Consider the following 14,566-nt stretch of genomic DNA (forward strand, 5'->3'; position numbering starts at 1 on the left):
TAAATTTCTAGTGAGTGAAATCAGATCTATTTTGTTTCTTTTTAACAATGTTCAGTATCCCTTGAGTAGGAAGAGACAAATTGAATAACTGAACAGTCAGTGTTACCTAGAGAAGATGATTTATAGGTTAGGAATAGAGTATGAGGTTTGTGAGGTTGAGAGTTTAAGATAATGAATAGTGAAAATTAAAATGTCTAGCCATGGGATCAAGGATCAGTATGCAGGGAAAGAAAGTCATAGTGGTGGAGATGGACAGGGAAAATAGATAGAACCAGGCAGAAAAAAAAACAGATAAAATATTTACTGTAAATAAAAGCATAAAATGTGGCCTGGGGAAGGGGGGGAGTAAGATGGCGGAGTAGAAGCATGACCTCTGAGTGGCTCCGGCTTTCACCTTCCCGAATCAATGTAAAAAGGGGACTCTGAACAAACTTTGGAGCTGCAGAACCCACAAAATGACACAGAGAAGCTAACTGTCTACTGAGGACAGCCCAGCAGGCTGGCAGGAATAGGCCAGCACAGCCCTTTGGGAGCCGAGGCTGTGAGCCAGAGGTTTTAGCCCCAGGGCAGGCCTGACCAGCTGCTGGAGGTTGGGATTCCAGATCAGCAGCAGCTGTGGGATTTCCAGAATTATCAACACATAGATGTGAAGGACAAAGTGAGAGGTCAGTGCAGTCTGGACTTTGGGACCCAATAAGTGGGAGTGCATGGCCTTTGGTCCTGGGGTGAGAAGCCACTGAGATGCCCGGCACAGCCAGCCAGTGCCACATGGAAGCTTCTGCTCCTGGCCTGCGGAGTGTAGGGGGACCAAGAAACCAGTCTGAGGGGTAATCACTCCTGCTTTAACCTACTTGGATCTGGATTGCAGTCTAGGGTGGAGGTCCTGGTGTATGTGTCCAGCTTGTCAGAGAGTATGGAGGACTCAGAGAGGGCACCCATCTAATACCTCCAGCAGCTGAGAAAACCCCAGCAGTTGGGATGAAAGCTCCCCTGTCTGGTGGCAGAGTCCTACTGTGGCAAAAAGCCCAGGGGTCAAGGGACCGAGGGGCAACATGACCAGGCAAAGGAAAGAAAGCAGACAGAAGATTCCAACATTATATTCCTATTTTGGGGACAAAAAGGAGCAAAGCATGGAACAGGAGGAAGACAGTGAAGTCAGAACTCCTGCACCAAAAGTTTCAAAGGAAAATATGAGCTGGTTACAGGCCATAGAGGACCTTAAGAAGCAGATAAGAGAAGTGGAGGAAAAATTGGGAAAAGAAATGAGAACAATGCAAGAAAATTATTAAATGAGAGTCAACAGCCTGACTGAGGAAAGTCACACCTTAAAAAATAGACTAATTCTACTCACCAAAGAGGCTCAAAAAGGCAATGAGGAGAAGAATGCCTTAAAAAGCCGAATTTGCCAGATGGAAAAAGAATCTCAAAAGCTCAATGAGGAGAATCATTGCTTCAGAATTAGATTGGAGCAAATGGAAGCTAATTATTTTATGAGAAATAAAGATGCTGCTAAACAGATCCAAACAAATGAAAAAATAGAGGGCAATGTGAAATATCTCATGGGAAAAACCACTGACCTGGAAAATAGATCCAGGAAAGAGAATTTAAAAATTATTGGACTACCTGAAAGCCATGATCAAAGTAAGAACCTAGAAATTATCCTCCAGGAAGTTCTCAAAGAAAACTGACCTGATGTTTTAGAACCAGAGGGCAAAATAGAGGTTGAAAGAATCCACCAATCACCTCCTGAAAAAGATCCCAAAAAGACAACTCCTAGGAATATTATAGCCAGGTTCCAGAATTCCCAGATCAAGATGAGAATATTACAAGGAGCCAGGAAGAAACAATTTGAATATTGTGGAAACACAATCAGGATAACCCAGGATCTGGCAGCTTCTACACTGAGGGATCAAAGGGCTTGGAATATGACATTCCAGAGGTCAAAGGAGCTGGGATTAAAACCAAGAATCACCTACCCAGCAAAACTGAGTATCATGTTTCAGGGGAAAATATGGTCATTCAGTGGAATAGAGGACTTTCAAGCATTTTTGATGAAAAAACCAGAGTTGGGTAGAAAATCTGACATTGAGATACAAGAAGCAAGAGAAGCATGAGAAGGTAAACAGGGAAAAGAAATCATAAGGAACTTATCAAAGTTGAACAATTAACATTTCTACATGGAAAAACAATAATTGTAACTGATGGAACATTTTTCAGTATGAAAATAGTTGAAGGGAATAGAAATATATATATATATATATATATGAAGGTATATGGGCATATGAATACATATGTGAATGTGTGTATATATGTTTACAGGTATTCATAGATAGAGGGCACAGGACCAATTTAACAGGGAGGGATGATACTTTAAAGGTGAAATTAAGAGGTGAGAGAAGAATATAATGAGAGGGGATGGGGAGAGACAGAATGGGGTAAACTATCTCATAAAGAAGGGCAAGGGAAAATGGTTACAATTGAGGGGAAGAATAGGAAGGTAAAAGAGAATGTGTCAACCTTATTCTCACTGATTTTGTCTTTGGGAGGGAATGAAATACACACTAAATAGGGTATCTCACCTTATAGGAGAGTAGGGGGGAAGGGGATGAGAAGGGGGATGATTGAAGGGAGGGCAGGCTGGGGGGGAGAGAATTTGGGAGCACCCACTTTTGAAAAGGGACCCGATCAAAGTAGAGAATAGAAAAAGTGGGAGGTGGGATGGGGGGCAGGGAAATAAATCAATCTTTTACGATACATCTACTATATTATTGTTTTGCATTAGCTAAACATGTACAACCTATACTGAATTGCTTATCTTCCCAATAAGGGTGTGTGACAAGGGAAGAAGGAAATGAATCTTTATTTCAAAATTTTAAAATAAAATGTTTAAATATACATATATATATGTAATTGTTATTATTAATACCATTTTACATGTAATTGGGATATAAGATATACAGGCACTGGGGCATAGACATCCACCATGCCCTACTGGAAAAGTCGAAAGGGGTATGGGAGAACATATGGGAGGGAGCAGATTGGAGGAGGCAATATCCTGTGGGACTGCTATTTTGGGGCAATGGGTAGGGGAAAAACGGGGAGAAAATTTGTAGCTCAAAATCTGACAGAAATGAATGATGTAAATCATAAGTTAATAAATTATTTGAAAAAAAAAGCATAAAAGGTAGAAAGATGAGACCAGAGAGTAAGCTTTTAAAGTTCTAAGAAATGGAGATTGGTCAATTCTGAGTCACAATGAGGTCTTGGGGGGGATTATGCCAGCATGGTGGAAGGAACACAAACCTAAAAATAGTAAAGGTATGACAGATGTTAGAAAATTGATTAAAATGCTTATCTCCAAAGATAATGACAATGAATAAATTTTAAAGAAAGTCTAACAAAGACGTTGCAAGAGGAGGTACTTCTGGATTATCTCTATTTTGTTATATTTAGATTTATTTATTACACAGTAGTCTAGTGATCGGTCCTATATAAGTCATTTAAAATGTAGAAAATGCTACCTAAGAGTACATTTTGTTTTCCTGTATAGCAGAGAACATGTCATTTATATATCTAATATGGCAAATATTATCAATTAAATTACACTGATATGGCAATGTGGCATATGGAGGATATGTAGACAGCCATAATTAACAGCAAGTCATGGTTGAAGACAAACTTTAATTTAAAATTCTAATTTTTTAAGTTATATTAAAATTCAGGTGTTTACTGAAGGTAATTATAAGTCTGAAGTGTTTATTCATTGGTTTTTCTTTTAAAAAATATACCTGAAATAATAATTGTCTGTATCATATAACAAATAAAATGAAAGTTGATATTTTAAACACTAGCACAGAACTAAGTAATGCTCCCTCCATCCTGGAAATATTTGAAATTAAAAAAAGGTCGCTATTACAGAGAATAGTGTCACTTTATTTTCTTATTGGGAGGGGTACCCAAAAGACAGTTTATGATGAATCTTATTATCCTCTGTCTTTTTATTCATTCTTTGGACAACTCTTTAATATTTGGCTTCTACCCTGACACTCTACTGCAACTTTCAATGCCATTGACAACTGCCTGATAAGCACATATAAAAGTACCCTCCTTTTCCACTCATTTCCTCTAGACTTCCTACATTAGTGACAACCTCTTCCATGCACTATTGTTTCTTCATTCTATCCCTACATTTCTAGTGATCCTTGTAAGCCTAATACCACTGAACAGAAAAAGAAAAGAATCTTATAAAGGTATTAATTGCTACCAACAAATTTCATGAGAGATGAATGCTCAGATAGAGTTACAGATCTAGAGTTGGTAATGACTTTGGAAATCCTCATTTTAAAGATGAAGAAACTATGACCCAGTGAAATTAAGTGACTTGGCCAAGGTAATACTTGTAATAAATGACAAAGCTGCGATTTAAAGTCAAATCCACTGAATTCATAATTAGGGTTCTATACAATTAGGGATAGAAAACTAAAATAAATATCCTTTTAATAAGTGAATGTATGAATGAAGAAAAGGTTGTCTAGCCTGGTACTCTTTTTGTATTTGAGAAAGTTGACACATAGGACAGCTGTCACTGACTTGCAGAGCCACCACATTGTTTAGTTTTAAATATTTCCAGAAATATAGATTTGTTGGTAACATATAATAATATCACAACCCTTAGTATGCTAAGGCCAATTTCATAGAACTAAGTACATTAAGATTCTATGGGCATATTAATAATGAAGCCAGTATACAAAATAGAAAGTCCAAAATGGAATGTATGTAGGTATATAGGCTTCTTCCAAACTGAAAAAAATTTGTGAAGTACTAGGAACTAGAGATCTTTTACTTTGTTCTTTATTCCTAATTAGATGACCATATGTAGAATTCATTTAATTCCCAAGATCTTTGCATTAAAGTCATATTACACATTAAATACTGTAATTCGCTTTTAGTTATCATTTCTGATGAAATGCATTTTGCAAGGGGAAGTTAACTCTTTAGTAGTTGTCTATTAAAATTTTAACAAAGTACAATTTTTTTCAATAAGGATTATTTATAAAATAGACAACTAAGCCTTTTAATACTTTTAACCAGTGAATATACAAAAATATTATTAAAAGGTCTAGTTTTATAAAGAACATTTTAAGGTGAATTTAATTGAAATTGTCTTTGGAGTGATTTTAAATATACCTGGGATCAATACTAAGTGAAAACTGAAAAACAATAAAACAATGAAAAAACCTAAGGCACTACTTTTTAACCCCCCAAATTATTGTATCTTCTACTAAGTAGTGGAAGATACTCAAACTGTCATCTTTTCAAACTTTGCTGAATCCAATGAAAATTTCACTAGGGATCAGAATCACTAAATGTTTTCTCTCTGAAAATATTGTCTAGACACTTGGAACATAATTGGTGACTTTGTGGACCCAGATGTAACCTAGATCTGTTAACATAAATTCACTTGAGCAGTAGATCATCTTAATGATGGCACCAAATTGAGTCAGTGTCAGCCCTAAGTGAATCATGTGAATTCTTCACTGAGACTGAATGACTGTGGTCTTGTTAAGAATGCTAATACAATTCAACACAATTTTCAGTCTCTCAAGCTCCTAGGTGTAACACCTGTTTTGTTCCTTGATTTTGTGGAGTATCAGGCTCTCTATTTTGCTGGTTCCCTTTTTGAAGAAATTCTATCTATTCCCCCCTCTATTTTTAGTCGAATATGGTGGAATTAAATGGTGGTTAGTTTTATTTCTTGTTTTCCAAACCATTAAAGTCTCTACATTTGATTTAAGATGCCAGGCTGAAGGAGACAGTTATGAATACACAGAGAGAAAGAGAGACATGAAAGGAGGGAGGGAGGGAAAGAGAGTGATGTCCTAGCATTAGGTATTACTTTCTATTCTATGTGTTTAATTTCTAAAAATATTTGGTGATAATTACAACATTCTAAAGTGCCTATTTTTCCTTTTTAATTATGTTACAATTGCCATGAGGAGATAATAATCAACTGGTCATTTAATCATCCTCTTTATCCAGTTTTCCCTTCTGGGTTTTCATTCATTGTATTTATATTTTAAGAATTTCAAAATGATAAGAAATTATGAGAGTGTCCACAAGTTACTGACTAGTAAAACAAAATATGATATATGAATATAATGTTATTTTATTGTTCTCTCAGAAGTAATGGACAGAATACTTTCAAAGAAATTTGGAGTGCTTGCATGAACTGATACAGGGAAGAATGAGAAAACGAAATATGATAATTTTAAACAATGAGAAAAATGCATATAGAAAAAATGATTTTGTGTAAATCAAAACAGCTCTTAGGTACTACATCACACCTATCAGACTGGCTAACATGATAAAGCAGGAAAATCATATATGCTTGAGAAGAAGTGGGAAAATTGGAACACTAATGCATTGTTGGTAGAGTTGTGAACTGATCCAACCATTTTGGAGAGCAATTTGGAACTACACCCAAAGGGTTAAAATGTGCATACCCTTGGACCCAGTAATGCCACTTCTAGGGCTGTATACCAAAGAGAGCACACAAATGGGAAAAGGACCCACACATACAAAAATATTTGTAAGAGCTCTTTTTGTGGTGGCAAAGAATTAGAAATTGAGGGGGTACCCATCAATTGGGGAATGGTTGAACAAGTTGTGGTATAAGAACATAATGGAACACTATTGTGCTATAGGAAATGATGAGCAGGTAGACTTCAGAAAAACCTGGAAAGACGTATATGAACTGATACTGAGTGAGGGCAACAGAACCAGGAGAACATCAAACACAGTTGCAGCCACATTGTGTGATAACTTTGATAGACTTGGCTCTTCTCAGCAATGCAAGGTTCTAAGAAAACTCTGAAAGGGCTCATGATTGAAAATGTTATCCCCATCCAAAGAAAGAATTATGGAGTCTGAATGAAGATTGAAGCATCCTATTTGTTCTCTCTCTTTTTTGCTTTGTTTTGTTTCTTCTTTCTCATGGTTGTTTCCATTGGTTATAATTCTTTTTTGCAACATGACTAATGTAAAAATCAGCTTAATATGAATGTATATGTAGAACCTGTATCAGATTGCAGATCCCATGGGGAAGGTAAGGAGGGGGGGAAATGTGGAATTCAAAAGCTTATGGAACTGAATTTTGTAAACTAAAAATAAAAAAAAATAAAAAACCACAATTTTGAAAGAACTTGTTATTCAGATAAATGCAGTTTCTAATAATATTTCAAGAGGTGTAGCTATCTACTGAGAAAGGTGATAAATCACAAAACATAGAAGACATACTTTTAGGACAATGCCAATGAAAGACTTTGTTACAAGGGTTTTGATCTTATTCCTTTATTTTTCCCCCAGTGGAATGTGGGAAGGGATAGGAATAGTGGAAGAATGGACATGAGAGAAGGTGAGGGGATGTTATTTAAGCATCTTTTTTTTTAATTTAGAGAAGAAAAGAAGGAAGGGTCCAAAATGAATAATAGATATATAAGATGACTTTTAGTCACATATTTAAATCCTTATATATTTAAAATAAAAGCTTGCAATACATGAGTGATATGCAGTTTCATTTACCATTCTCTTATGCTATGACTATAAAACTACTTATTTTATTTGTTCAGAAGTATTAAATGTATACACAATAGTGGAAATTACAGTCTCTAATTTATTTCTTTCTCTTTTAAAGCTCCTTGAAAAAGCCTTTACATCCAGTGCCTCAACTTCTCTATCTCAGAAATTTTCTATGATCTAGTGTAAGTATTTATCATTAAATAAAAACCACTCTCTACAAAGTTCCCATTGATCTTTTAATTGCAAAATCAATAGGTATTTTTTATCTAATTTTTTTAAATGAGAAAAAACATTTAATATTTTTTAAGCCCAAGTCTTCCTAGCTCATCCAGACTGGAGTCATTCATGGACATTATACTGCTGCTAAACTGCAAAGAAGATGTAAAGTGCTCTACTTCTAACCTGGGCTAATTTGCTCTTCCTTAGGTAATCTGGTGGCCCTAGCTGTGTTACTTTTTTTAACCTATGAACTGTGTAAAGAGTTAGGTAGTACACTTCTCACATATATCTTGGGAATAAATAAGTCAGAAGAAAGAAATCAGATCTAAAAGGTCCACATACTGGGATGATAGAAATGTAATAGGACATAAATATAACAGGAACAAATGCAAGATAATACTTAATCTTTTTTTAAAAAAATCTATAGATACAGGATAGGGGTGACATAGTAAGACAACTTATTAGAAGGACATGGGAGTTGTAGTGAACTGTTGATGTATCAACAACAACAAAATATACAAAAATTGACATTCATTTAAAATTATATTTATAGAAATTCAGTATACAGAACAAGTGGGTCCTTGTCAAAATATACCTGGGGTAATGTGATCGGTTTTAAGTGCTGTGGTTTAGCAAAGGCATTGCTAATTTGGAGAGCATCCAGAAGAAGGTAAACAAGGTAATGAAGGGCTTATTTTTCCCCCATAGAAATATCAGTGGTAGGAGCCAGGCATTTTTCATTTGGCTGTCTGAATATTTGATGAATTTTCAGGTAGAAGAGGAATTTAAATTTTTCTTGGTTCCAGGGTGTAATCCTATGTTCAATAGATAACACTAACAAGGAAAGAGAGTTTGGTTCAATATAGTGAAAAAAAAAATACTTGCAATTAGTATTGTCCAAAAGTGTAACTGGATAAATAACGTCCGGCAATGTTGTAGAGGATCCATGCCTCAATTACCTTTGAATTATATGGGTCAAGAGGTTTTTAACAACTCTGTGATTCAAGAATTGTCCATTCCTCCCCCTTTCCATCTTTCAAAGGATATATACACAATAACAGTGTCTTCAGTGGGAATCTGGTGAATATAAATATCATCATGGTTCTAAATCACTGATTGCTCAGTAAATCAGCTGTAAGAAATATCCATACATATAGGGAGATAGAACTGTATCATATATGTGAAAGAGACAGAGAGACAGAGAGAGAGAGAGAGAGAGAGAGAGAGAGAGAGAGAGAGAGAGAGAGAGAGATTGAGAACATATGCTGTATATAGCAGAGGATAGATGTGGAAACCCATTGCCTATATCAATGATTCTTAAGCAAAAGTCATTACATTTTATGATAATTTTGGAGAAGGATCACATTTAATTCCATGGGCACTATATTATTCAAATATGAACTAGTTAGAATTACATTGAGTTGAATGAATACCCCTTTATGTTGGTCAGATATGGGCCCCCTACTCCCAGTTTGTAGTAAAACCATATTACTTTGAATTTCTTATAAAAATTAGACTTAGAAATTTGGGGAGGGTTAACTTACTTTTACTAAACATCATATTTTAATTAAGTTTATAACAAAGGTCAACTACTTTGTTTAAGGCATTATTACTTCCATAGACATATTTATATACATTAGACAATCTGACACACACACAAAAATGTAGTAGTTATCATCTACAATGAGTAGATGCCTGTCCACATTCTAGTACTTAGTATTGTATGCTGCACCTACAGGCATATTTGATTTGAAATTTTACAATTAGCTATTGCCTCAAGTGAAATTGTCTTTGGAAGGAAATTCAAAATTTTGTGGTTAATGAGACTATGGCTTCTTCCCTCATGAATTTTTATTGATTATTTCTGTATTGGTTAAAATAGAAGCCCTTTTTATTTTAAGCCATTCCTTGCACTTGCTATTGATTTTACAGAACATCAAAATGTATAAAAACACTCATTAAAATTTATTTTTAAGGTTTCTTATACAGCAAAGAAGTCACTGTCATTTGAAGAAAGTTAAGGCTAACAGTATAATGAGACACATGTAAATGTGGCTTCATAGAAAGCAAGTCATAACATGAGAAAACAAGTATTTGGTTTAAAATACTGTTTGACTCATTAGAAATTTTAAAAATGTATTCAGTCTCTTTGCCCCTCACTTTCTATGTTGAAAACTAGAAACAAACTCTGTCAGATTCTATCAATATGGAAAATCTTTAAACATAATTCCAGAGATAGACATGAATCTTCTGCCCAAGACAGACTATTGAAGCACAGAAAGGCTCAGCAAATGCAGCTTGATGACATGAAAAGAGTGTTAGATTTTTAAATGTGTTTGATTTCAACTATGGTTGCCACATTTTGAGAGATAAATAAGAGACTACTGAAACAGTATTGACTAGAACAGAGAAGTTCCTGAAAATGAGGGTGTAGGATAACAGAACAAACTAGGAATATAGCCTAGGGGAAAAAAAGGTTTATTTTTTCCTGTCATGAGTAAGGAAAGTACAACTATCTTCAAATATCTCAAAGGCTATCAAGTGCAAGAAGAAAGAGCAGGAAGTCTCTTTTCCTTCAGAATATAGAAATAGACCCAAGAGGTAGATGTTATAGGGAAGTAATAAAGAAGAATTTTTTTCTCAATAAAAAGGCCATCTATAGAGTTATTCAATAGTACAAAAGGCTTCCTCACAAAGTAGATTTTTTTTTCTTTTTCACCAGAAGTTGAAGCAAGTTTTAAAATTATCTGTCAAGAATATTTTAGAAAGGCTTTTTTTTTATAAAAAGAGGGAAGCTGAATTAGGAGACCTTAAGCTTCCTCAGACATTAAGATGCTATGATTATGTTAGTACCAAAATTACACTGAAATAGTAGCCCTGAAGCCTGTATAGATGGGCAATATGGGGATAGTGATCACTTCTCTAAGAGAAGTATAAATCCAGAACAGAAGAGAAAGAATAATTTAAAAGAGGTATTACTTTTCTCTGAACTTAAAACAATAACAACAACAATATAAATTTCATAGCAATGGTTATTTAATAATTTATTTGGGAACTTTTACATAAAATTTTTTTTCTCATATATGACCTATTTTGTTAAATTATAAACGAGCACACATTTTAGGGAGATGAAAAGAAATTTTAGAGGCATTTTAAAGAGAGCACTTAAAATATTGAAAGGGTTAGAACTGAGGTCAGAAACCATGTTTTCTCTAAGAGCCTTCAGTTGTATTAAATAAAGCTTTTAGATTGTCTTAGATGACCTAGGTAAATGAGAAAGGAGAAAATGAGAAAAAGTTTGCACATGTCACAGAGAGACAAAGAATTTAGCTAAGAAAAATGCATGAGAAAAAGGGTCTATTTGGTAGGCTATTTCTAGGTGCCACAGAATTTGGAGTTGAATAAATCATTCAAAAACATATTGTGGCAGCATAAATCAATCCGACTACTGTCCACAAAAAAATAATGCGTATGTATAATATATATGATATATAATATTATATAAACTAAATGAGACTAGCTTGAAGTATTCTAATTCATGAGGAAGCAGCTTGGTACAGTGGAAAGAATATTAAATGGGAGCCAAAAACTTGAGCTCTAGGTTCAGATTTGACACATTGAAAAACTGCAAACATTTAATTCCTTCCATTTTTCATCTGAGAAGATGGTGGAATGAAGTGAACAATCTTAAAAAAAAAAATCCTATGTGTTCATAATTTTTTATTCAAATTCAAATGCAATAGCATAAAAATACAGTCTTTAGTTCCCCCCACCAAAAAAAAAAAACCAACTAGTTCTCTTTGTATTTATAATCCTAAATTTCCAAATAGCGGGAGATAGATTTGCTTTTTCCACAATCCTTAATTTCATTTAAAAAAAGATTCCTGTGTTAGGAGTCATATTTCAAGTTTTTCTTCCAACACTAAAATATATTCAGGCTTGGCCACTTTACCATGCTGGTTCTTATTTTTGCTTATCAGTAAAATTATAGGATTCAGTTAGAAGATCTTTAAGTCACCTTCCAACTCAAGATTTTATGATCTTCAGTTATGAATTATTTCTAAGTTATTTTGTAATGATCAACTTATTGCTAAATATGATTGTTGTCAAAAAGTCATATAAAAAAACCACAATGCCCTAGAATAAATGAACAGCAACACCAAGTACAACCACAAACACAAGCAGCACGATAACCACAAGCATAGAAAATGAAACAGGGTAGCATGGCCAATAGAAGACTCATCTTAGACTCATGATAACTTGGGTTCAGGTCCTATCTCTATCACATAATACCCATGTGATCACATGTCATTCACTTCAACTCACAGAACCTTTTAAGACAGTTAAATAATATAACGGTTGCAAATCTACAGCAATGGAGGGGATGTCCACACCAGAAACTCCCCATATAGATGACCTAATGCTTCCATCCCTGAATTTTCCCCCCCAAGAATCAAATTATATTCAATATGCAAGCCTACTATGATTTTTTGATTTCCGTGTGATTGTGATAAATTAAAATTCTATGAATTTAGTCATTAAATTTCTCTTTTAAATTATCCAACCACTGCCTTTCTACCTCATTTAGTAATGAATTTGACAATATGGGGCACCCAAAACATAACTTATCCTATTCTTTCTTAAAAATCCACACAGTATTTGTTTCAATAAAATACCATCTTTCCCCCCTGCAATTAGAAAAAAAACTCACAAAAATAAATATAGTATCAGAAAAATAAATTTTACATGGTAATCAAAATTTTATCACTTAATATATACAACCATATAATGTTAGGTTTCTTATGATATTTACACCATACAAACATTCATATATACATACATAATATTTTCCCAAGTGACATATATTCATGAATTTATGATCATAATGAGATTCAAATAAACATCTAAAGGACTTATATGAGAAATATATCTTATGGGTAAGGAAAACTAAATGATGTAATCATAGAAATGTTGACACTTTTCAAAAAATAAAGCAATATATTTTGTATTTTCATAAAATATTTTAGGCAATAATATGGTATGAATTAGTAACTAATAAAAGCTAATGTGATCTTAGTATGCATTGAAAAGGTATATGATGGTTATTTGTGTGTGTATCACGTGTATGCACATATATATATCTACAACTCTGTATTTATAGACATATGTATATACACAGATACACATAGATATACACACATATATAGGTATGCATGTACATACATACATATATACATACGTGCATACATAATACACTATCCTAGTCAGATAACATCTAAATTGTTTATTTCACTTCTGGCAACTATTTTTGAGAAAGGGCATTGTTAGTACCTAGCTAGAAGTATGTATATGTGGGGGTCATATATACAAATTGTTAAAAGTATGTGTCATATTCTTGATCACTCTTGTATAGCCTGTTCATGTTCATATTCAGAAATTAGGAGGAGAGGAGGTAATTTGGAAATCTTTAGTTTATGAACACAGAAATCTAGCAAAGTTAAACAAAACCTAATAAACATGCAATTTTGCTTAAGAAAAAGAAAAAAATAATGATAAAATTAATATCAATGATCCATTTGAGTATTTATGGAAATAACACTACTATGTAATATCTTAACTACTTAGAACAACTGCCTTATTTCTGAGAAAAGAACTCCTTCAGAGTTTTCTGTGGTCTTTAAATTTTTAAAATCGCTTTCTCTCCTGATTTTTTATGTGCCAGAAGTAGTGAAATAACTTGATTAAAGATATGATGTGAATGATGAACTGTGTTGTCCCTTGTTACTAATCTAAGTCTATTACTTGCATTTCAATTGCTTCTAGTTTAATTGTATAGCTAAAACTCATATCCCTTGCAGTGAATAATTTTTCAGACTCACATAGATTTTCCATATGAATAGATCCCACTTCTTAAACGTGAGTCAATGTGATGTCAAATTAAGTTGTAAAATTGAATGTTTTTATGAATTGTTATTTGGTTTTATTTATATATCTGTGAGTGTAAATGCAAATATAAATATTAAATGGAAAGTTGTCCTTTATTTACAAAGATTAAAATAGTTGAAATTGAGACTATTTTAAAATTATTCATATCCCATCATTTTCTAATTACTGTATGTGAATTTAATCTCTCTTTACCCTATAGGGATAGAATATTGCAAAATGAAATAGCCTATAGCAATTTTCATTATATGGAAAAATAGATGTATACTCTCACTAGATTGATTTCAGCTATTAGAGAAGACAATCAGGCAGTGAGACAAATGGAAAAGAATTTGTATATGTCCTGAATTATCCAACACTTTGTTCATGATTCTGACGTTGCTGCCATGACCATCCTGGAATGGTTCTAAAATCATTCTTCTGCTAAGATTGCAGAAAGGTAAGTGGTGCAGAACTTCAGAGATATTAATGTAGGTAATCAAACTCATGGGAAAAATTGCTTAACATTTTTAATTTAGTTTTGTGGGAATAAGATCTAAAAGAGAAATTACTCCAACCTCATCATTTTATGGATGATGTAACTGTGTTCTCATAGGCTTTAAGTAACTTCCAAATTCTCAGAAGCAGTAAAGATTTGAGGTGACATTTTACTTAGGTCCTCTAATTGTCAATCCAGGAATTTCTCCTCTATATACTTTGTCAACATTGTAGATAGTTTCTTATTGTCTAGGCAAGGATGGTGATATAATTATTGTTTATATTTGTATATGAACCATTATGTCTCTGGTTCCATTATATTTACTATGAGGTGTACTTTGATTTAATG

Source organism: Petaurus breviceps, unplaced genomic scaffold (genome assembly GCF_028583685.1).
Source record: "Petaurus breviceps papuanus isolate PSGF00001 unplaced genomic scaffold, PetGlider_PUasm1.0 40, whole genome shotgun sequence".
Lineage (NCBI taxonomy): Eukaryota > Metazoa > Chordata > Mammalia > Diprotodontia > Petauridae > Petaurus > Petaurus breviceps.